The sequence below is a fragment of the Cervus canadensis genome, chromosome 14 (genome assembly GCF_019320065.1).
Source record: "Cervus canadensis isolate Bull #8, Minnesota chromosome 14, ASM1932006v1, whole genome shotgun sequence".
Taxonomy (NCBI): Eukaryota; Metazoa; Chordata; class Mammalia; order Artiodactyla; family Cervidae; genus Cervus; species Cervus canadensis.
Window position 1 is genome coordinate 62,918,406 of NC_057399.1, and position 25,790 is coordinate 62,944,195.

General features: G+C 38.4%; 1 pseudogene; it reads right to left on the minus strand.

Annotated features, from left to right (window-relative positions):
- Positions 1–3,870: 3,870 nt before the first annotated feature.
- The window catches only part of LOC122452974, a 39,620-nt pseudogene continuing 17,700 nt past the window's right edge, over positions 3,871–25,790 (minus strand).

The following is a 25,790-nucleotide window of genomic DNA, read 5'->3' on the forward strand; positions in this document are numbered from 1 at the left end:
AATTAAAAATGAAAAAAATAAGAAAAAAGTTAATTTAATATTGAAGCAAGCTTTTCTATAGTTCTAAAGCTTATTAACAATCGTTAACTTTCTGTATAATCATTGTTTCAATACTTTTTAAATAGAGAATTTAATCCTTGTCCCAAATCTTTTTAAAAAATACTTGATAAATACCATCAACATTTTTTGAAATAGATTTTAGGCTCATTGAAATTAAGAAAATGAAAGGACCCAGTTTTCCTATTCCAAAATCAGGCTTTTACAATGGGACAACTCCTTTAGTAATCAATCACAACAAATAATGAGAATGAAAACAAAATTCAAATATGCAGTAGGTGCATCAACATAATTATTAAATAAATAGATCAACAACTGTTTAGTCCCAGGCATGAATGTGAAGCACTTTGCTATGATCAACCACTAAGGATGATATGACTCTGTTTGCCCTCACTAAAATTAAAATTAGAGTTGACTCTTCCTGGACTTAATGTACAGTTAAATGTTTCTGTGCCTTATTAATCAAATGTTAATTTACTTTCTAAATGTATACAGAGTCACAAAAATAGATAAAACATCTGTATATACTTATATCACAGTGATTGTTATGTTCATAATTTTCCTCATTCAATTATTATAAAAACTGCGAAGTGTATAATATTATTTTATCTTTATGGATGAGAAAGCAAAACTTTAAAGTGCCAAGAAATATATCCTAGGTAAAAGAAATTTCAAGTGAAAGAATCAGGATTCTAGTTTAATCTTTCTGACTTTCAAACAAATACACTTACTAACAAGTTGCTTTTAACAACTTTCAGAACAGTCTGATGGCCCATGATCTGTAGCAGAATTGGAGAAGGAAAAGCTATGTCTGAGAGAAAGGTCAAGGTCAAAATACTTTCAATGATGCAATAACACATTTTATTTGAAATTTGGAAGCACAAACGTGGTATTGTTTGAGCTTGGTTTAAGATTGGTAAAGGATTGTGACAAGGTTGTATATTGTCATCTTGCTAACTTAACTTCTGTGCAGAGTACATCATGTGAAATGCCAGGATGGATGAATCACAAACTGGAATCAAAAATGGCGGGAGAAATATTAATAACCTCAGATATGTAGATGATACCACTCTAATGGCAGAAAGTGGAGAGAAATTAAAGAGCCTCTTCATGAGGGTGAAAGAGCAGGGTAAAAAAATTGACTTGAAAAATCAACATTTTAAAACCTAAGAACATGACATTTGGTTCCAACTCTTTATGGCAAATAGAAGGGGGGAAAATTTGAAGTAGTGACAGATTTTGTTCTCTTGGGTTCCATAATCACTGCCGATGATGACTGTAGCCATGAAATTAAAAGACAGTTACTCCTTGAAAGGAAAGCCCTGGCAAACCTAGAAAGCATATTAAAAAGTAGAGATATCATTTTGCAAACAAAGATCTGATAGTTAAAACTATTGTTCTTCCAGTAGTCATGTACAGATGTAAGAGCTGGACCATAAACAAGGCTGAACACCAAAGAATTGATGTCTTCAAATTGTGGTGCTGGAGAAGACTCTTGAGAGTCCTTAGGATTGAAAAGAAGATCAAACTGGTCAATTCTAAATGAAATCAACCCCAAATATTCATCAGAAGTATTAATGCTGAAGCTCCAATACTTTGGCCACCTGATGCAAAGAGCCAACTCATTGGAAAAGACCCTTGCTGGGAAAGATCGAAGGCAAAAGGAAAAGAAAGGGGGAGGGCAGAGGATGAGATGGTTAAATGGCATCACTGACTCAGTGGATGTGAATTAGAACAAACTCTGGGGGACAGAGAAGTCTGGGAGACAAGGGGAACCTGCCATGCTGAATTCTATGAGTTCGCAAAGAGCTGGACATGACTTAGCAACTGAGCAATAAAAGCAGCAAGAGTAAGTAAGTTTAATAAATTCAAGGTTGCCTTAATTTTTCAAGTAATATAAATAATCATAACATGAAATACATGGAGAATAAGAACAGCATGATAGCATTTGTTCTCCTAGGACTCACACAGATTCCAAAGATTCAGAAAATCATCTTTGTTGTGTTTTTGGTCATGTACATCTGTGGTCAGAAATGTGCTCATGGTGGTCATCATCACTGCCAGACTGTTACAGGAGTCCCCCATGTAGTTTTCCCTGGCCCATCTCTCTCTCTCTCTCTCTCTCTTTTTTTTTTTTTTTTTGATGCTTGCTAGTCCTCTGTGAATATCCTTATAATGATTATAGTCTAAATCTATGAAAAAAAGACCATCCTATTCAAAGGATTCATGACCCAAATCTTCTCAGAACATTTACTCAGAGACTCCTGAGATCATCCTGCGTAGTGTGATAGCCTGTGTCTGCTATGTGGCCATCTGTAAGCCCTTGTACTAATCAATCCTCATGGACTGGTGGGCATGTGGTCTGCTAGTGGCAGTGGTGTGTGTGGGAGGTTTTCTTCATGCAACCTCTTGCTTTTCTGATTACTCTTCTGTGGCTGTAATGTCATAGATCAGTTTTTGGGTGATCGGAGTCCTTGCTTAATTTTACCTGCACAGATACTCACACTCTGGGATTACTTGCCTCTGCCAACAGTGGAGGCATCTGTCTGTTAGACTTCCTTCTCCTCATGGTCTGTTATGTGGTCACCCTGTTCTCCCTATGACCCACCACCTGGCGGCAAGGCACAAGGTGTGTCTCTCACATCACAGTGGCTGTTTTCTTCTTTGTGCTCTGTGTAATCATGTACGTGAGACCTGAAACTACTTTATAAATTCATAAAACATATATATTTATATATAAAAATTCTTACTAAGTTCTAATAATTTTTCATAAATAGCTGCTCACTTTTATATATCATAATGGTAATGGTAGTATATTGGTATTTCAATCCATAACTAAGATATAAAAGAAATGAGTCACTGAACCTCCAAAGGGTAAGTAAAAAAGATTGTTTCATGTTTTCAAATTCTTTCAGGCTTCAGAACTTATTGGTATTGCTCATACCACCATCTTAGGATTCTAATCCATCAGAAAGAGTGATGACTCAAATAAAAGGGCACTTTACTGTCAGGAAGGATTTTCAACTTATTAAAAAAACAATTATACTCCATAAAGCACTTGCCTGCGTGCTATTGTTGGATAGGAAAAATAGGGCCTCTTTTTTTTTTTTTAAAAGTCACTGTGATTGTTGGGGTGTGAAAGGATGAAGACTGAAATCTTGTGGTAGCATGTAGTATGCAGAACGTAGTGTGTAAAGCTGCATCCATCAGGGCCCCTTCACTGGCTCAGTGTCCCCATGCCCCAGTTGCTATATCTCTGGGCTTGTAACAGCTCACAGCCCCACCCTGCTCTTGACAATTGAACCTGAGAAAATGAAAGCTGTCTCATCTGTGGCATTAAGTTCACCATCCCAGGGCCCACCAGAGAGCAATGGCTGACTTAAAAATTTAGAGTCAGTAGTCACCCATGTCTCCTTGATCCTATAGCCTATCATTGTAACACCGTGCTTTCTTTCAATGCAATGATTTCTGAGATTAGCTAGTTAGAGTCAAACAATTTTCTAATGCATGGGTCAACAGGTTGTATTTTATTCCAAGGAAAATAAGGTTTCACAGAAATTTTTGCAGAGGCCTGTTATATGACTGGCTGTGCTTTAGGACAATTCTTACATTAAAATGGTCAAATCCAAACAGTCACACCCAGAACTAGCTGGATCCATAAAGGAGCAGATTGTGATCTGAATCACAGTAACATGCTTCTTTCACTCGTATAATGTCAGAGGTCATTGAGTCCAACTCCCAAAAGAAAGCTAGTATGTTTCAATAATATCTCAATGGATACATGTCCTCGGGACATCAAATACATCACCGTATTTAATTTAAATCTGAATGTGTCACTTTAGACCATACTTTCCTCATAGTGATTTTCATCTCCATGTTTCTCAGGGTGTAGATGAAAGGGTTCAGCATGGGGGCAATCACAGTGTAAAACACAGAGATGTCCTTATCCTTGTTCTCACTCCCTGCAGGTAGAACATAAATGTAGATACAGGGCACAAAGAATAATACTACAACTGTTATGTGAGAACTACAAGTTGAAAGAGCCTTTTTTTGCCTTGCAGAAGAATGTCTTCTAAGATTATACAGTATGACTATGTAAGAAGCTACTAGGACAAGAAAAATGGCAACAGCTACCATCCCTGAATTTGCAATCACTAAGATACTCACAACATGAATATCTTTGCACACCAGTTTCAAAAGAGGCTTCACATTGCACACATAGTGGTCTATCTGATTAGGACCACAGAAAGGTAACTTGAGTACCATGAGAAGTAAAGCAATAGAATGCCAAAAACTGACAACCCAGGCCAGGACGATCAACATGCTACACCTCTGTCTGTTCATGATGACCATGTAGTGCAGGGGCTTGACGATGGCGACATAGTGATCAAAAGCCATGGACACCAAGAAGAAATTTCCACACCTGCCAGCAAGTGGGCAGTGAAGAGCTGGGTCATACAGTTGTTATAGGAAATGTTTTTCTTGCTGCAGCTAAGTCCCTGATTAGCCTGGGGACCACCGTGGAGGTGTAGCTGACATCCGTGAGGGAGAGGTGACAGGGGAAGCAGTACCTCTGTTGCTGCATGAGATGGCTGCAGCTGATGGTGAGTGAGGTGACGACACTCCCCAGTAAGACAGCCAGGTAACAGAGCAGGGACAGGAAGACAAACAGTAACTCCATTTTCTTATTTCCCCACAACCCTATGAAAACAAAATCTGTGACATTGTTCTGATTTTCCCATGAAGCTGAGCTGAGTTCAGAATACACAACAGAAATTCAGTTCATCTGAAATGATACAGAACATGATACATATTTAATAGCATTTTAAAAAGTTGTGTTACTTGTGTGATGAAAAAAGATGTTGATCATAGAGGATTTGCCACAGATAATCTAGTTTTTTTAGATCATGGGCATCATATTTCAAATGATATTTTAAAAGAATAAGTATATAAATCTGGGATCATTTGTAAACATTTTGCAGGGATTTAACTCATAATCAACTAGTAGGTAGTATTCTGATACTCGTTTTGCATATTGGAAAACCCCCCAAAAATTGGAGTATTCAGTTAATTGCACCAAATTATTAAGATATTAAATTAAAATCAAACCAAGATGAGCCTGACTCTGATACCAGACTTCATGCTCTTGGGAACTATGTAACAGCACTCACTGACCAAATGAAACTCCAGCTCTTGTGTATCTGTATAAAAGATGAAGGTCAATCTCCATCTCAGCCTTTAGTCCTCTATATAACTTTAAGAAAATCTCTCCCCTTCTCCATGTGCATACTCATCTTGTATAAAGTTCCAGTAACAGATGAGCATTCCATACAATCAGTTGAACTCCATATATATTCTTGAAATTAAAACAAAGCATGTTTTAATTATAGCAGAGCCTACCTAAATTAGTTAAAAATATCAGTAGTTTCAAAGGTTCTCCTAGGCAGATGTGGTTAAGATTCAGAACATGTAGTAACTGGAAACAGAAAAATTTAAGTACTGGGCATGTGAATACAGGAAGACACGCCATTACTATATTAAAACTCAATTTTTTTCTGATTATTCAAAATATGGAGGTTACTGTTGATACTTAAACATTTTCAAGAACTGGAAGTTTTCTTCTGAAATCTGAAGAACTTAATGTGATTAAATAATAACCTACTTATTTAAATACACATTTTGAATAGCACCACCTTTTTGATGTAGTATACCTAGAAGCAGATAAGTCAATATGTTGAAAGCATCACCTTCTATCCATATCCAAACGTCCTTCACAGCAAAGTCATGGTTTGCCTCAAATATTGTTAATTTCAATGAGTTGGATCCTAATGGTACTACTGAGGAACACTATGATGTGTTGTACAGATCTGTCATTAAATGATCATGGAGATGAGCATCCAGGCTCACATGTTCCTATTAGTTTTGTTTGTTTGTTGATGTTTTTGTTGTGAGCACTGAGTAGTTCATACTCTTGGAGCCTCTTTCTTCAACTGATAAGTGAAATTGATAATGGTGGATCTGTTTGCTTATGTCAAAAAAAATCATGCAAATAATATCCAATATAAATAGGCTATTGTTCTAACTTGTCAACTCCACAGGACAATACTCCAACAAGTAACTGGAGAAAATCCACTGTCCTCTAAGAAAATAGACACCACCATGTTCATCAGTTAATTGTTTTATCTTTAGATTTTCTATTCTGTAACAGGGAAGTTGGATGGAGAAATCCATACTAGACTTACATAAGCTTAAGGAATAAACCTCAGTGTTGGTATAAGCTTAGCCTGTGTATAAAAGAGAGCTTATCAAAAAGTTTATTTATATATAATTTGAGAAACCTAGTTTGTTTATGTGGAAGACTGATCACATCACATAAACAAAGTTAAGATAACTTTTCATTAAAATTTTAGTACAAAAGAGTAGAAAAACTAGAGAATCAAAGCTGTAGGAAGTGTATCTCTTGCTTCAGAATGTTTCTTAAATATGGGTTTAAGTCTCAGCACTCAACATCTAGGGCAGCGTTGCACTAATTACAATGACTGAACATCACTTTGGAAAATACATTCTCATGAGAAAATATCCTTTAGAGCAGGTCTCATTTTCCTTCTGATCTTCTTTAACTAAAATTCATAAAAACTCCCTATGGTTTGCTGTTCCCTTTCTTTTTCCTACCCTGTTCCCTTTCTCTCTCCCTCTCTTTCTGCACACCCACTTGCATATCCACACTACCCCCCCCACACGCATACACCCACGGCACACACCCCCCATATATATGCTTACATGCATGTGTCTTTTGAGTGAAGGAAGAATTTTGAGTTAACTTTTTCACATACTTTCCTGTTAAAGAGTTTCTTCCAAGAATCCCTTCTTCAGACTTGAAATTCTTTAAGAAAAATCTCCGTTAGGAACTGTTTGCGAAGACATAAGCAGCAGTTTAAAAGGGGAAAATAAAACACTTAAATAAAGTGTATTAGGAAAAAGGATTTATGACTAAAGTCACAAAAGTACATAAATAGTGTAAAAATCCATCAAAGGAAATTTGAAGGATTTTTTTCTTTTAGTGTCTAACATATCAATGGTAAAGAAAATCATGAAATTAAAATTTGTAGTATTTATTATTTGCTGTAATTAGAGTAAAAAGTGGAAATAACCATATACAAACTATATGTTCTGGTGTGCGTGCTCAGTCGTGTTCGACTCTTTGCAACCACATGGACTGGAGAGCTCTTCTATCCATGGAATTTTCCAGGCAGGGATACCAGAGCAGGTTGCCATTTCCTACTCCAGGGGGTGTTCTGTGAACCAGGAACTGATCCATTGTCCCCTGGGCCTCCTGCACTGTCAGGCAGATTCATTACCACTGTGCCATGTAGGAAAATCTGTATATGTTCTAGACACAATACTAGAAGCTTTTCATTTATTAATCATTTCCCCTTTACCACCACTTGTTAGGGAATGTCTAATTGCCCCTGTTTTGCAGATAAGGGAGCTAGACCACAAGTTTATACAAGTACCAAGGGGAATTCTATATCTAAACAAATTCTGTATGGCTTGGAATCTCATACTATTTTCATTATACTGGAATATCTTCTCCCAAATACAAATACAAATAAAGGCTTAAAACTCTCAGTTTGTCCTCAAACTGATGTCTGGGTTTTTCTGAATTCTCTCTCTTGAAAATAACCACCAAGAAAATTAGTCCAGAAGAATTCATGTTCTAAGATTCTGGTCACTCAGATAAAAAATATGTAAAATTTTTCAAAATCCCAATATTTTATATAAATTTAAGGTATACACAGGGCTTCCCTGGTGGCTCTGTGGTACAGAATCCATCTGTCAAAGCAGGGGACTTGGGTTCAATCTCTGGGTAGGGAAAAAGCCCCGGGAGAAGGAAATGTCAACCTACTTCAGTATTCTTGCCTGGGAAATCCAATGGAGAGAGGAGCCTGGCAGGCTACAGTCCATGGGGTTGCAAAGAGTTGGACAGAGCTTAGTGACTAAACAACAACATAAAAATGTGTAACAAAGCACAAAGCTCACTTCTGCAAGATTTTACATTTCTTTGAAATGTCAGTTTATCCTTCAGGCTGTTCCCTTTTATTTTTCTGAGACTGTGATTTGCCACAACAAATAGATATGGAATACATCTGACTCTCCCATGAATTGTCCACCTGAAAGAAGCATTTAGGTAAGCATTGCTGGAATTACCTTGATTAAAAGCACAATAGAGGCAAGAGGGAAAAAATCCCACAGGCATTCTACAGCAGTCAATGTGTGTGAGGTTATAATTATAGGAATAAAGTCAATAAAATTAAAGGGATCTATAAGACAGGCTTGAGTCTTATTTATTTAATTGAATCTCTTGAGGGTTACCACAGGAATGGCTCAATATTTCTATAATATGTAGCACTGATGAAATAGCATGGTTATTTATCTATTTCTCACCTTTCCTAAAATAACTTCTTCAAAGACTGAATTTGCTGATGTTTACCATGGTATACATTAAAATACACATTGAATAACTTTGTAATCTTTATTGTCCTTTTACATAAATATAGTAAGAAAGAATAAGAAGAGAATGTATGTCTCTTTATAAACATCACATCATTACCATTAGAATAGAAATATGGAAATTATCTCTCAAGATTTAAATACACCCACATGAAACTTACAAGCCATATAATGACTTGGTTACAGGATATTATTTATTTTTATGTGCTATTTAGATTTGCAGGGAAATACATAATATATTTTTCTTTCTTATTTAGTTTTGCTTTGTTTAGTCCCTTTTCACCTGTTGTGAATATGTGAATGAGGAGGAAGAGTGTCAGTAGAACCTAAGGAACAGGTTGAGTAAAAAGTTGTCCTTAGTCCCTGTATCTCATCAGATGAGGGAGGTACATGCGTTCATGCAAGGTTTTACATATATTATATATATTATATACATATATAATATATATATATATAATTATTTATTTATTTGTTTATTTTTAATTCCTCATTTCTACTCCAGGCACCCACTGGACTCTAACATGTTTAACACAGTAGCCCAAAGATATTACACCTTCTGACCCCAGGTTGTGCAGTGGTAAAGAATCTGCCTTCCAAGGCAGGAAATGCAAGAGAAATGATTTGATTCTTGATCTGGGAAGATCCCTTGGAATAGGAAATGGTAACCCACTCCAGTATTCCTATTGGGAAAATCCCATGGACAGTGGAGCCTGACAGTTTGTAAGCCATGGAGTCAGAAAGAGTCGGGCATGATGAGTGACTGAGGACACACATTACATGTTAGCTGTGCTTTTCCTACAGTTGTTCACATCTAGAAATAATCTCTTACTATACTCACCTTAAAGTATGTTTGACTCTGTCTTCTCCTTGCTGCAGGATTGGAAAGCCATTAGTCAGTTCAGTCTCTCAGTCATGTCCGACTCTTTGCAACCGCATGGACTGCGGCATGCCAGGCCTCCCTGTCCATCACCAACTCCTAGAGTTTATTCAAACTCATGTCCATTGGGTAGCTGATGCCATCCAACCATCTCATCCTCTGTCATCCCCTTCTCCTCCCGCCTTCAACCTTTACCAGCATCAGGGTCTTTTCAAATGTTCTTCGCATCAGGTGGCCAAAGTATAAGAGTTTCAGCTTCAATATCAATCCTTCCAATGAATATTCAGGACTGATTTCCTTTAGGATGGATGGGTTGGATCGCCTTGCAGTCCGAGGGACGCTCGAGTCTTCTCCCACACCACAGTTCAAAAGTATCAATTCTTTGGTGCTCAGCTTTCTTTATAGTCCAACTCTCACACCCATACATGACTACTGGAAAAACCACAGCTTTAACTAGATGGACCTTTGTCCGTGGAAAGCAATAAAAGTCTTTAAAAGAAAATTTAGATACATATATAGTCTAAAGAGACATAACGTCTAAAGCCAATTTGCAAAGGTTTTGACTTAGCAAGCTAGAAAAATAAAAGGAACATAAACAACAAGTAAGCAATACACAAGAATTAGGTATAAGAAAAAAAAAACAGTGAAATGAAAATAATCAAAAAATGGAAAAAAATAATGAAACAAAAAGCTGTTTCTTTAAAGGATCATTAAAACCAAATGCCCCTCAGAACAGTAGGGAGGGGGAGAAGAAGAAGGTAAAGAGTAAAACAAGAGAGGAAAATAAAGACAAATTGCTTAAATAGAGAATGAAATAATATGTAGCATTACAGATTCTATAGATATTAGCAGGATAGTAGAAAATATTATGATCAAGTTAAAGTTAAATTTATTGGGCTTATAGTTGAAACAGGAAAGGGAATTAACTAGGACAGATGGACTGAGAACATGGGGAAGCATCCTTGCAGAAGGGAACACATCTGTGCAGGTTCCATGGTAAGAAGGAGTGAGGCAACCAAATAGAATAAATTATTTGGCTGTTTTACTGAGAAGTTAGTACTCATGGTCCTTAACTCCATGACCTCTCACCCACAATAATTTTTATTCACATTGAATTGTGTTTCCCTCATCTATAAAATGGGATAGTGATACCCACTTTGCGGGGACTTCCCTGGTATTTCAGTCACTAACACTCTGTGCTCTCAATGCAAAGGATCTGGGTTAAATCCCTGGTCAGAGAACTAGAGAGCTCACACTATGCAGTTATGAGTTTGCAGGTCACAAATTAAAGATACCACATGCAGCAACTAAGACCAAAGACAACCAAATACATGAATAAATAATATTAAATAAATAAACCATTGAAAAAATACTACACTGACTAGAAAACTAGCAACTAAAATCTTCCTAAAAAAGAAAAAAAAATCCACAAAAGGGTTAGTTCCCCCTGAGAAGAAAGAATCTAGTTAAACATATCTTATGTTACATGATACAGTAATAAAAGAAAAAATAAAGATACTTATGTATGTATTTATGTCACATGTGTGTGACATATACATGTACCAGCATATTCATGAAATAAACCGGACACACAGCAATAGCATTTCTCATTTCTATAACTTGTTACATGGCTGTGTCTGGTCATTTTGACTAATTTCTTTTGTTACTCACTTTGCATTCTCTGTACCTTCAGAAAGAACATAAGCTGGCCATGGAGTTTTACCTGATGGGTGGCACAGGCCTTCAGTGGTGAAAAGTCTGGGTCATTGTTAATTCTGATTGGATGGGGTTGTTGTAGTTTTGCATTGATTTTAATCATCAGAATTTATAATAGTAAGTGGGGATCTGTGGAAGCTATTAAGTTTCAGACATATTTTTCTTATCTCCACTGAGAAGTTGCAATTTCCATTAGTAATCAGGATCAATAACAGTCATCACCCTAACTTACTTACTTGCCTGTTTATTCAGAGGCAGGAGCAGCCCAAAGTTGTCAGGCAAAAGTCTTAGCTCACAATTCAAATGAATATATTTGTATCTTGCTGGAAACATTTCTGTTTTGTAACTGAAGCCTCAAAGCAAGCAGAGTATAAGTTAGTGGGAACAGGAAACTCACATTTTTCTAATAGTTTAATAAAGCTAGTAGTGTAGACCATAACTACCATTTTTAAACTGTGATGCAGGAAACAAATATTTTTAAGTTTTTTGCCCATTCAAACAAGTGGTACATATCAGTTCAGATCGGTCTCTTACTCGTGTCTGACTCTTTGTGATCACATGGACTGCAGCACACCAGGCTTCCTTGTCCATCACCAACTCCCAGAGTTTACTCAAACTCATGTCCATTGAATTGGTGATGCAATTCAACCATCTTATCCTCTGTTGTCTGCTTCTCCTCCCACTTTAAGTCTTTCCTAGAATCAGGGTCTTTTCCAAAGAATCAGTTATTCGCATCAGGTGGCCAAAGTATTGGAGTTTCAGCTTCAGCATCAGTCCTTCCAATGACTGTTCAGGACTGATCACCTTTAGGATGGACTGGTTGGATTTCCTTGCAGTCCAAGAGACTCTCAAGAGTCTTCTCCAACACCACAGTTCAAAAGCATCAATTCTTTGGTGCTCAGCTTTCTTTATAGTCCAACTCTCACATCCACACTTGACTACTGGAAAACCCATAGCCTTGACTAGATGGAACTTTATTGGCAAAGTAATGTCTCTGCTTTTTAATATGCTGTCTAGATTGGTTATAGCTTTTCTTTCAAGGAGCAAGTGTCTTTCAATTTCATGGCTGCAATCACCATTTTCAGTGATTTTGGAGCTCCCCAAAATGGTCTATCTCTGTTTCCATTGTTTCCCCATCTATTTGCCATGAAGTGGTGGGACTGGATGCCATGATCTTAGTTTTCTGAATGTTGAGTTTTAAGCCAAATTTTTCACTCTCCTCTTTCACTTTCATCAAGAGGCTCTTTAGTTTTTCTTTGCTTTCTGCCATAAGGATTGTGTCATCTGCATATCTTAGGTTATTGATATTTGCCCCAGCAACCTTAATTCCAGCTTGTGCTTCATACAGCCCAGCATAAATAATCAGGGTAACAGTATACAGTCTTGATGTACTCCTTTTCTGATGTGGAACCAGTCTGTTGTTTCATGTCCAGTTATAAAGGCTGCTTCTTGACCAGCATATGGATTTCTCAGGAGGCAGGTGAGGTGGTTTGGTATTCTCATCTCTTTAAGAAATTTCCACAGTTTGTCGTGATCCACACAGTCAAAAGTTTTTGCATAGTCAATAAAGCAGAAGTAGATGTTTTTCTGGAATTCTCTTGCTTTTTCGATGATCCAACATATGTTGGCAATTTGATCTATGGTTCCTCTGCCTTTTCTAATCCAGCTTGAACATCTGATCATTCACGTTTCACATACTGTTGAATCCTGGGAGAATTATGAACATTACTTTGCTAGCATGTGAAATGAGTGCAATTGTGTGGTAGTCTGAATATTCTTTGACATTGCCTTTCTTTGGGATTGGGATGAAATCTGACCATTTCCAGTCCTCTGGCCACTGCTGAGTCTCCCAAATTTGCTGGCATATTGAGTGCAGCACTTTCACAGCATCTTTTAGGATTTGAAATAGTTCAATTGGATTTTCATCACCTCCTTAGCTCTGTTCTTAGTGATGCTTCCTAAGGCCCACTTGACTCTGCATTCCAGGATGTCTGGCTCTAGGTGAGTAATCACACCATTGTAGTTATCTGTGGTACATATACCTCTTCCTCAAATTTCCTTGTCAACAATCTTCTAATCGTATCCCCCCCACCCCCCAAAGTCCCTGACCATCCAAGCAATTCATTGGCCAAAACCATGAATCAGTATATACTGCACATTTGAACACTCCTTCCAAGTTCAATAATTGACCAGGTGCACCCCTTGAAATGTACCCATTGGGAGGATTTCCTTTTGCTACTATTATTCAGGTAGCTTTCAGGATGAGATTGCATTTCTGCAGCTTCCAATTTTAGAGATCATTGCACATCTATTCCTTTACAAGTCTGAAACCTTATATTCCTCTGTTTATTGATCATAATTTATAGGTGTAGGCAGGGAGAGAGAAGGAATTGTAATGCGAGTGGGGACCACGATCATTTTTGCCACTTATCCCTGAAAATTTACCATCAGAACTTACTTGGGCCAGATCATGCATATATCACTTTATTTGTGAAGGAGTGCTATGCACACCCAGGTTTATGGCTTAGATGGGTTAGATAATACCAAGTGCATGAAACTTTGGTTGCATAGTGACTTGGTGGTCCATGGTGAAGCATTCACTTTCCATTAAGGCCCAGTGGCAGGCCAAGCACTATGTCATCAAAGGAGAGTAATTATCTTGGGAGGATGGCAAGACTTTTCTCCAAATCCTATGTGTCTGCACTGAAATTCACATATGAAGGCCTGGAAAGATTTCCAACATTCTTATCTGTGACTGACACATTAAGCACCAAGGATCTACTGGATTATTAATATTTGTCCTGAGTCTCAGAGAAGCTTGCATACCAGGCTGAATCTATACAGAGCCTTTTCCATTTCTGAAGTGAAGTCAAGTCTCTTAGTCTTGTCATACTCTTTGCAATCCCATGGACTACAGCCTACCAGGCTACTCAGTTCATGGAATTTTCCAGGCAAGAGTACTGGAGTGGGTTGCCATTTCCTTCTCCAGAGTATCTTCCCAACCCAGGGACTGAACCCGGGTCTCCCTCATTGCAGGCAGGTGTCTTACTGTCTGAGCCACCAGGGAATTTCTGGGACTCACTTAAAACTAGCATCTCTTTGAGTAACTTTGCAATTGAATCAGAGGAAGATACCCAAATTAATGATATGTTGACTCTCAAATCAGATAAGGCCCAAGAGACATTGTGCATTGTCTTTGGTTATAGGAGAGATGGAACAAGTTATCCTTCATCTAAAGAAGGGTGGGTAGCATTATATGCCCCATACTACTGGGTTCCTGGAAATTCCAATGAGTTTGTTCTCCTAATTTTAGTTGACAAGGAAATGTCTTACCAAAAATATATAAAGTAGTTGATACTTCTGACACAGTAATGAAAAAGCAGATTTCTAGCTAAATACCAGGTACCAGCAGCTCTGACAATTTGCTCTTGTGATTAAATACATCTACTACAGAAGCTGGCTAACCTTAGAATTATCCACTGTCACTCTTCAAGAGCCATCCATACCCTGCAACAGGCAAACATAGGAGAGCTGAACATGTATGTGGTGGTAACTCCCATCCCCTCATCTTTCAAGGTTTGATGGTACACTAATCTCTACAATCCCTCCAGGAATATGGTACACCTTTTAGTTTACTATTTTCCTAAGGACAGACAGTAGTAATGTCTTCCACTGGGACTTTTCTGACATAATACCTCTTATTCCACAGGTCAGCTGCAGCAGCTGTGAAGAGAGACCCTACGTCAAAGGTAAGAGAAACCCAAGTAAGACAGTAGGTAGTGACAGAGGGGATCAGAGGGCAGACAGACTGAAACTACAATCACAGACAACTAGCCAATCTGATCACAGGACCACAGCCTTGTCTAACTCAATGAAACTAAGCCATGCCATGTGGGGCCAGCCAAGATGGCTGGGTCGTAGTGGAGAGGTCTGACAGAATGTGGCCCACTGGAGAAGGGAATGGCAACCACTTCAGTATTCTTGCCTTGAGAACTCCATGAACAGTATGAAAGGCAAAAAGATAGGACACTGAAAGATGAACTCCCCAGGTCAGTAGGTGCCCAATATGCTACTTACTGGAGATCAGTGGAGAAATAACTCCAGAAGGAGTGAAGGGATGGAGCCAAAGCAAAAACAACACCCAGTTGTGATTGGGACTGGTGATGGAAGTAGGGTTCAATGCTGTAAAGAGCAAAATTGCATAGGAACCTGGAATGTTAGGTCGATCATCAAGGCAAATTGGAAATGGTCAAAAACAGGAGATGGCAAGAGTGAATGCCAACATTCTAGGAATCAGCAAACTAAAATGGACTGGAATGGGTGAATTTAATTCAGATGACCATTATATCTACTACTGTGGGAAGGAATCCCTTAGAAGAAATGGAGTAGCCATCATGGTAAACAACAGAGTCTGAAATGCAGTGCTTGGATGCAATTTCAAAAATGACAGAATGATCTCTGTTCATTTCCAAGGCAAACCATTCTATATCATGGTAATCCAAGCCTATGCCCCAATAGTAACACCGAAGAAGCTGAAGTTGAATGGTTCTATGAATACGACAAGACATTCTAGAACTAACACCCCCAAAAAGATGTCCTTTTCATTATAGGGGACTGGAATGCAAAAGCAGGAGGACAAGAAACACCTGGAGTAACTGGGAAATTTGGTCTTGGAGCACAGAATGAAGCAGGGCAAAGGCTAATAGAGTTCAGCCAAGCGAACTCATTGGTCATAGTACACACCTACTTCCAACAACATACAGGAAGACTCTACACATGGACATCACCAGATGGTCAACACCAAAATCAGATTGATTATATTCTTTGCAGCCAAATATGGAGAAGTTCTACACAGTCAGCAAAAACAAGACAGGGAGCTGACTGCAGTTTGGATCATGAACTCCTTATTGCCAAATTCAGACTGAAATTGAAGAAAGTGGAGAAAACCAGTAGACCGTTCAGGTATGACCTAAATCAAATCCCTTATGACTATATAGCGGGAGTGAGAAATAGATTTAAGGGACTAGATCTCATAGACGGAGTGCCTGATGAACTATGGGTGGAGGTACATGACATTGTACAGGAGACAGGAGTCAAGACCATCCCTAAGAAAAAGAAATGCAAAAAAGCAAAATGGCTGTCTGAGGAGGCCTTACAAATAGCTGTGAAAAGAAGGGAAGTGAAAAGCAAAGGAGAGGAGGAGCTAAAATGGTGGAGGAATAGGACGGGGAGGCCACTTTCTCCCCCACAAATTCATCGAAAGAACAGTTGAACGCTGAGCAAACGCTACAAAACAACTTCTGATTGCTAGCAGAGGACATCAGGTGCCCAGAAAAGCAGCCCATTGTCTTTGAAAGGAGGTAGGACAAAATATAAAAGATAAAAAGAGAGAAAAAAAGAGTTAGGGAAGGAGACCTGTCCCAGGAAGGGAGTTGTAATAGAGGAAGTTTCCAAACACCAGGAAACCCTCTCACTGGCGGGTCTGGGCGAAGTTTTTGAATCTCGGAGGGCAACCTAACTGGGAGGAAAAATAAATCAAACCCACAGATTACATGCCTAAAAGCAACTCCCAGAAGAAAAGTACCCCAGACGCTCGCATCCACCACCAGCAACTGGGGGCTGAACTGAGAGGAGTGGGTAGCATTGCTTAGGAACGAAGGAAGGACTGAGCAATTCCAGAGAATAGCTAGTCAGCTGTGGACTGGCCCATCCCCCACTGGAGGCAGGAGGCAGGGGGGAGGGGAAAGGGGCAAACTCAGCTCCAGAGATAGCATACCCTACCAAACTGCAGACAGGCTTCCAGTGTCTAACTAAAGACTTCCTGAGATTCTGGATGTTTGACATCTGCCAGGAGGGTCACAGCTAGAGACCAGCTCCTCAGCAGAGACACAAGACTCACCAGACCAGTGTGCGTGGAAACAGGCTGGGACCGTGGAGGGGATAAGGCATGCTGCACCCGGGGAGAGTGCGCTCGTCAAGCTCCTGGCTGCTTGAGCTGCTCGGGCGGGGAAGGCACATAACGCCAGCCCAGCTGAGTCTGTGCTTTCGTGGAGTACCTGAAAACTGGAACTGCACGCAACTCAGGGCCTGCTCCCTATAGAGCAGCCTGGAGCCTGAGCAGTGTAGACGGGGAAAGCACACACGCCTCAAGCGGGGGCAAACCTAGTGTGGCCGGAACACTGCGAGTACTCCCCACACAGGCCGCTGAGATTTGTCTGCAGTGCCCCTCCCTCCCCACAGCACGACTGAACAAGCACATCTAAACAAGAGACCACCTCCGCCCACTTGTGTCAGGGCGGAAATTAGACACTGAAGAGACCAGCAAACAAAAGCCAAATAAGCAAAGGGAACCGCTTCAGAAGTGACAGGTGCAACAGATTAAAATAACTATAGTTAACACCGACTACACTGGAAGGGGCCTATAGATATCGAGAAGTGTAAGCTGGAACAAGGAGCTATCTGAAACTGAACCAAACCCACACTGCTGCAACAGCTACAGAGAAATTCCTAGATATATTTTTACTGTTTTTTATTTAAAAAAATATTATTTTTATTAAAAAAATTTTTTTTCTTTTCTTTTATTTTAAAATTCCCTATTGCTCCTCTATTACTCCTTATTTTCATTTTCTTTTATTTTCTTTCAAAGTCCTCTATTACTCTTTAATTTTCATTTTCATATATTATATTTTACTATTTTTTTAACTAATTTTTTTTTCTTTTTGATTTTTTCTTTTATTTTCTCTTAAAGTCCTCTATTACTCCTCTATTACTCCTCAATTTTCATTTTCATTTCACTGTAACCTTGCAAAAAAAAAAAAAAAAGACCCTATTTTTAAAGCGAGCTTCATATATATTTCTTAATTTTTTTTTTGTTTTTGTTTTTAGTATTGTATTTTTAAGAGTCTAACCTCTACTCTAGAGTTTTAATCTTTGTTTTTCAGTATTTGATATCAATCTTGGACATTTAAGAATCCAATATTCAGTACCCATTTTTACTTAGCAGTGTGTTGATTACTCTCTCCCCCTTTGACTCTCCTTTTTCTCCCCCAGATCACCTCTATTTCCTCCCTCACCCTTCTCTTCTCAATCCAATTCTGTGAATCTCTGTGGGTGTTCTGGGCTATGGGGAACACTTAGGGAACAGAGTACTGCATAGATCTGTCTCTCTCCTCTTGAGTCCCTGTTTTCTCCTCCTGCTCATCTCTATCTCCTTCCTCCCTCTCCTCTTCTTCATGTAACTCTGTGAACCTCTCTGGATGTTCCTCACTGTGGAGAATCTTTTCACCATTAGCCAAGAAGTTTTATTATCAGTGCTGTATAGTTGGAGAAGTCTTGAGGCTACTGGAAGAATAAGACTGAAATCCAGAGGCAGGAGACTTAAGCCCAAAACCTGAGAACACCAGAGAACTCTTGACTACAGGGAACATTAAGTAATAAGAGATCATCCAAAAGCCTCCATACCTACACTGAAACCAACCACCACCCAAGAGCCAATAAGTTCCAGAGCAAGACACACCACACAAATTCTCAAGCAACACAGGAACATAGCACTGAGCCTCAACATACAGGCTGCCCAAAGTCACACCAAATACATAGGCCCATCTCAAAACTCACTACTGGACACTCCATTGCACTCCAGAGAGAAGAAATCCAGTTCCACTCACCAGAACACCGACACAAGCTTCCCTAACCAGGAAACCTTGACAAGCCAATTGTCCAACCCCCCCCACTGGGAGAAACGTCCACAATAAAAAGAAACCACAGACCACCAGAATACAGAAAGGGCACTCCAAACACAGCAATCTAAACAAGATGAAAAGGCAGAGAAATACCCAACAGGCAAAGGAACATGAAAAATGCCCACCAAGCCAAACAAAAGAGGAGGAGATAGGGAATCTACCTGAAAAAGAATTTAGAATAATGATAATAAAAATGATTCAAAATCTTGAAAACAAAATGGAGTTACAGATCAATAGCCTGGAGACAAGGATTGAGAAGATGCAAGGAATGTTTAACAAGGACCTAGAAGAAATAAAAAAGAGTCAATTAAAAATGAATAATGCAATAAATGAGATCGAAAACACTCTGGAGGGAACCAACAGTAGAATAACGGAGGCAGAAGATAGGATAAGTGAAGCTGAAGCAGAAGATAAAATGGTGGAAATAAATGAAGCAGAGAGGAAAAAAGAAAAAAAAGAATCAAAAGAAATGAGGACAACCTCATGGACCTCTGGGACAATGTGAAATGCCCCAACATTCATCTCATAGGACTCCCAGAAGAAGAAGACCAAAAGAAAGGCCATGAGAAAATACTCGAGGAGATAATAGCTGAAAACTTCCCTAAAATGGGGAAGGAAATAGTTACACAAGTCCAACAAACCCAGAGAGTCCCAAACAGGATAAACCCAAGGCGAAACACCCCAAGACACATATTAATCAAATTAACAAAGATCAAACACAACGAACAAATATTAAAAGCAGCAAGGGAGAAACAACAAATAACACACAAAGGTATTCTCCTAAGGATAACAGCCGATCTACCAATAGAAACTCTTCAGACCAGAAGGGAATGGCAGGACATACTTAAAGTAATGAAAGAGAATAACCTACAACCCAGATTAGTGTACCCAGCAAGAATCTCATTCAGATATGAAGGATAACTCAAAAGCTTTACAGACAAGCAAAAGCTGAGAGAATTCAGCACCACCAAACCAGCTCTTCTCTAGATCTTCTCTAGACAGGAAACACAGAAAGGTTGTATAAATGCAAACCCAAAACAACAAAGTGAATGGCAACGGGACCATACCTATCAATAATTACCTTAAATGTAAATGGGTTGAATGCTCCAACCAAAATACAAAGACTGGCTGAATGGGTACAAAAACAAGACCCCTATATATGCTGTCTACAAGGGACACATACAGACTGAAAGTGAAGGGCTGGAAAAAAATATTTCATGCAAACGGAGACCAAAAGAAGCAGGAGTAGCAATACTCATATCAGATAAAATAGACTTTAAAATAAAGGATGTGAAAAGAGACAAAGAAGGACACTACATAATTATCAAAGGATCAATCCAAGAAGAAGATATATCAGTTATAAATATATATGCAACCAACATAGGAGGACCGCAATATATAAGGCAAACGCTAACGAGTAAGAAAGGGGAAATTAACAATAACACAGTAATAGTGGGAGACTTTAATATCCCACTCACACCAATGGATAGATCAACTAAACAGAAAATTAACAAGGAAACACACATTTTAAATGATACAATGGACCAGCTAGACCTAATTGATATCTATAGGGCATTTCACCCCAAAACCATCGATTTCACCTTTTTCTCAAGTGCACACGGAACCTTCTCCAGAATAGATCACATCCTGGGCCATAAATCTAGTCTTGGAAAATTCAAAAAATTTGAAATCATTCCAATCATCTTTTCTGACCACAGTGCAGTAAGATTAGATCTCAATTACAGGAAAAAAATTGTTAAAACTTCAAACATATGGAGGCTAAATAACACGCTTCTGAATAACCAACAAATCATAGAAGAAATAAAAAAAGAAATAAAAATATGCATAGAAACGAATGAAAATGAAAACACAACAACTCAAAACCTATGGGACACTGTAAAATCAGTGCTAAGGGGAAGGTTCATAGCATTACAGGCTTACCTCAAGAAACAAGAAAAAAAGTCAAATAAATAACCTAACTCTACACCTAAAGCAACTAGAGAAGGAAGAAATGAAGAACCCCAGGGTTAGTAGTAGGAAAGAAATCTTAAAAATTAGAGCAGAAATAAATGCAAAAGAAACAAAAGAGACCATAGCAAAAATCAACAAAGCTAAAAGCTGGTTTCTTGAAAAGATAAACAAAATTGACAAACCGTTAGCAAAACTCATTAAGAAACAAAGGGAGAAGAACCAAATCAACAAAATTAGGAATGAAAATGGAGAGATCACAACAGACAACACAGAAATACAAAGGATCATAAGAGATTACTACTAGCAACTATATGCCAACAAAATGGACAACGTAGAAGAAATGGACAAATTCCTAGAAAAGTATAACTTTACAAAACTGAACCAGGAAGAAATAGAAGATCTTAACAGACCGATCACAAGCATGGAAATTGAAACTGTAATCAGAAATCTTCCAGCAAACAAAAGCCCAGGACCAGATGGCTTCACAGCTGAATTCTACCAAAAATTTAGAGAAGAGCTAACACCTATCTTACTCAAACTCTTCCAGATTTTGCAGAAGAAAGTAAATTTACAAACTCATTCTATGAAGCCACCATCACCCTAATTTGAAAACCAGACAAAGTTGCCACAGAAAAAGAAAATGACAGGCCAATATCACTGATGAACATAGATGCAAAAATCCTTAACAAAATTCTAACAAACAGAATTCAACAACATATTAAAAAGATCATACATCATGACCAAGTTGGCTTTATCCCAGGGATGCAAGAATTCTTTAATATCCACAGATCAATCAATGTAATACACCACATTAACAAATAGAAAGATAAAAACCATATGATTGTCTCAATAGATGCAGAAAAAGCCTTTGACAAAATTGAACATCGATTTATGATAAAAATTCTCCAGAAACCAGGAATAAAAGGAACATACCTCAACATAATAAAAGCCGTATACGACAAACCCACAGAAAACATTATCCTCAATGGTGAAAAACTGAAAGCATTTCCCCTGAAATCAGGAACAAGACAAGGATGCCCACTCTCACCACTACTATTCAACACAGTTTTGGAAGTTTTGGCCACAGCAATCAGAGCAGAAAAAGAAATAAAAGGAATCCAGATAGGAAAAGAAGAAGTGAAACTCACACTGTTTGCAGACAACATGATCCACTACATAGAAAACCCTAAAGACTTTACCAGAAAATTACTAGAGCTAATCAATGAATACAGTAAAGTTGCAGGATATAAAATTAACACAGAGAAATCCCTTGCATTCCTATACATTAACAATGAGAAAATAGAAAGAGAAATTAAGGAAACAATACCATTCACCATTGCAACAAAAAGAATAAAATACTTAGGAGTATATCTACCTAAAGAAACAAAAGACCTATACATAGAAAACTATAAAACATGATGAAAGAAATCAAAGAGGACACAAACAGATGGAGAAGAACATTAGCTGTTCATGATTGGAAGAATCAATATTGTCAAAATGGCTATTCTACCCAAAGCAATCTATAGATTCAATGCAATCCCTATCAAGCTACCAACGGTATTTTCACAGAACTAGACCAAAGAATTTCACAATTTGTATGGAAATACAAAAAACCTCGAATAGCCAAAGTAATCTTGAGAAAGAAGAATGGAACTGGAGGAATCAACCTGCCTGACTTCAGACTCTACTACAAAGCCACAGTCATCAAGACAGTATGGTACTGGCACAAAGACAGAAATATAGATCAATGGAACAGAATAGAAAGCCCAGAGATAAATCCACGTACCCATGGACACCTTATCTTCAATCCAAAGGAGGCAAGGATAATTACAATGGAAAAAAACAACCTCTTTAACAAGTGGTGCTGGGAAAATTGGTCAACCACTTGTAAAAGAATGAAACTAGAACACTTTCTAACACCATACACAAAAATAAACTCAAAATGGATTAAAGATCTAAATGTAAGACCAGAAACTATAAAACTCCTAGAGGAGAACATAGGCAAAACACTCTCCGATATAAATCACAGCAAGATCCTCTATGACCCACCTCCCAGAATATTGGAAATAAAAGCAAAAATAAACAAATGGGACCTAATGAAACTTAAAAGCTTTTGCACAAGGGAAACTATAAGCAAGGTGAAAAGACAGCCTTAAGAATGGGAGAAAATAATAGCAAATGAAGAAAACAGACAAAGGATTAATCTCAAAAATATACAAGCAACTCCTGCAGCCTCAATTCCAGAAAAATAAATGACCAATCAAAAAATGGGCCAAAGAACTAAACAGACATTTCTCCAAAGAAGACATACAGATGGCTAACAAACACATGAAAAGATGCTCAACATCACTCATTATCAGAGAAATGCAAATCAAAACCACAATGAGGTACCATTACACGCCAGTCAGGATGGCTGCTATCCAAAAGTCTACAAGCAATAAGTGCTGGAGAGGGTGTGGAGAAAAGGGAACCCTTTTAACACTGTTAATGGGAATGCAAACTAGTACAGCCGCTATGGAGAACAGTGTGGAGATTTCTTAGAAAACTGGAAATAGAACTGCCATATGACCCAGCAATACCACTGCTGGGCATACACACTGAGGAAACCAGATCTGAAAGAGACATGTGCACCCCAATGTTCACCGCAGCACTGTTTATAATAGCCAGGACATGGAAGCAACCTAGATGCCCATCAGCAGATGAATGGATAAGGAAGCTGTGGTACATATACACCATGGAATATTACTCAGCCATTAAAAAGAATTCATTTGAATCAGTTCTAATGAGATGGATGAAACTGGAGCCCATAATACAGAGTGAAGTAAGCCAGAAAGATAAAGACCATTACAGCATACTAACACACTGTATATGGAATTTAGAAAGAATGGTAATGATAACCCATATATTGCAAAAACAGAAAAGAGACACAGAAATACAGACAGACTTGAACTCTGTTGTGGAGAGGTTGAGGGTGGGATGGTTTTTGATAAGAACAGCATGTATATTATCTATAGTGAAACAGATCACCAGCCCAGGTGCGGATGCATGAGCAAGTGCTTGGGCCTGGTGCACTCGCGGAAGACCCAGAGGAATCGGGTGGAGAGGGAGGTGGGAGGGGGGATCGGGATGGGGCATACATGTAACTCCATGGCTGACTCATGTCAATGTATGACAAAACCCACTGCAATGTTGTGAAGTAATTAGCCTCCAACTAATAAAAATAAATGAAAAAAAAAAAAAGAGCATTAGATGCATCTGCTGTTCTATGAGACAACTCAGGGTGGGCTTCTGCATGGTTTCTGTAAGGGGACTGGTTACCAGAAAGACCAAGGTGTGATTAGAAGCTTGGAATTTTCAGCCCCATCCTCCAAGGAGGAGAGAGGGACTGAGGTGGAGTTAGTAACCCCACATGCCTACATGAAGAAGCTGTCATAAAATTCCCATAGTACAGGTTTCTAGGAGCTTCCAAGTGGCTCACTGCATCCACATTCTGGGAGGGTGAAGCACCCCAGCTTCATGGGAGCAACAGCTTCTTTGCCCAGGTCCCTCCCAGATCTCTTCATTTGGATGTTCACCTGTATCCTTTATCAGATCTTTTAAATAAGCTGGTTACCCTGAGTTCCATGAGCTGTCCTAGCAGATTATTCGAGCCAGCAGAGGGTGTTGTAGCCAAATCAAACAGAAGGTGTTGGTAACCCAGGGAATCTATTACTTGTGATCAACACCTGAAATGGAAAAGGAGCATTCTTATAGGATTGAGCCTTCAATCTGTGGGATCCAACGCCATCTCCAGGTAGAAAATGTCAGAAATGAGTTACATTGTAGGACACCCAGCTGGTTCCACAGAGACTGGCATGTTGTAGGGGAAACTCCCACACATCTGGCATCGGAAGTGTTGTGAGTATGACAGCCGTGTGACAATAAAACAAAGACCCAAGAGGAGAAACTAGGCTTTTGCAATACAAAAATTTTAGGAGAAGGAAAAGAATGCAGAAGACAGAATGATCTGGAATGAAATGCTGTGTTCTGGAGGTACAAATGGTTTATCATAATTTATGATATTTATCATAATTTATGTTTTAAATATCATAAATATTACATTAAATAATAGGGGATGTTTATAGTCTTTATCATGTACCACACACTGTTCTAAGCGCTTTATGAATATCAAACCATTTCATCTTCTAGTAATCCTATGAGGTAGATATTCTTTTTATATCTACTCTAGGGATAAACAACAGAGATACTGAAAGGTTAAATATTTTGCTCAGAAAGTCTTGGAGTCAGGACTCAAACCCAAGGTGTGGGAGACCAGAGATTTCACCTTTAACAAGAGGCTACATAATATGATAATTTTTTATGTGTTTCTACTAAATTGTAAATGTAATTAGAACAGGAACTTTGTCTCATCACTATGTAATATAACCAAACACATTTGACAAATACATGTTACATGCTGGAGAAAAATATGTCAAGATAATAAATAACAGATGGACAAAAGGGATTCTTTTTAAATTTCTCAGACCTTAGTCACAGGATTGCTCGGGTGTCTCCTGAGTGACATTTGTTCCTCCCTCACATGCAATGAAATCATGTCCTGATCTATTTCCCTTTTCTACTGTATTTTATAGACCAGAAGTCCTGCATTCACTAGCTGGTGACTCTGACCATTGTATCACCCTCTTATTACATGTCTGCATATGTCCTTATAACACATCCACCTTTAAGTAATTATTACTGGACAACTACCTACAGATCAAGAAGAAATCTTAATAAAAAATACCATTGCTATTTTTGTTACATTTTAAATGTAGAAATGCATCCTGCAATTTCCGATGCTTTTGTGTCAGAACTAGAAAGTGGAAAGAATTTTCTGTGTTTATATTGTAAAATACTCAGGGTGTTTGAAATTTTAAAAT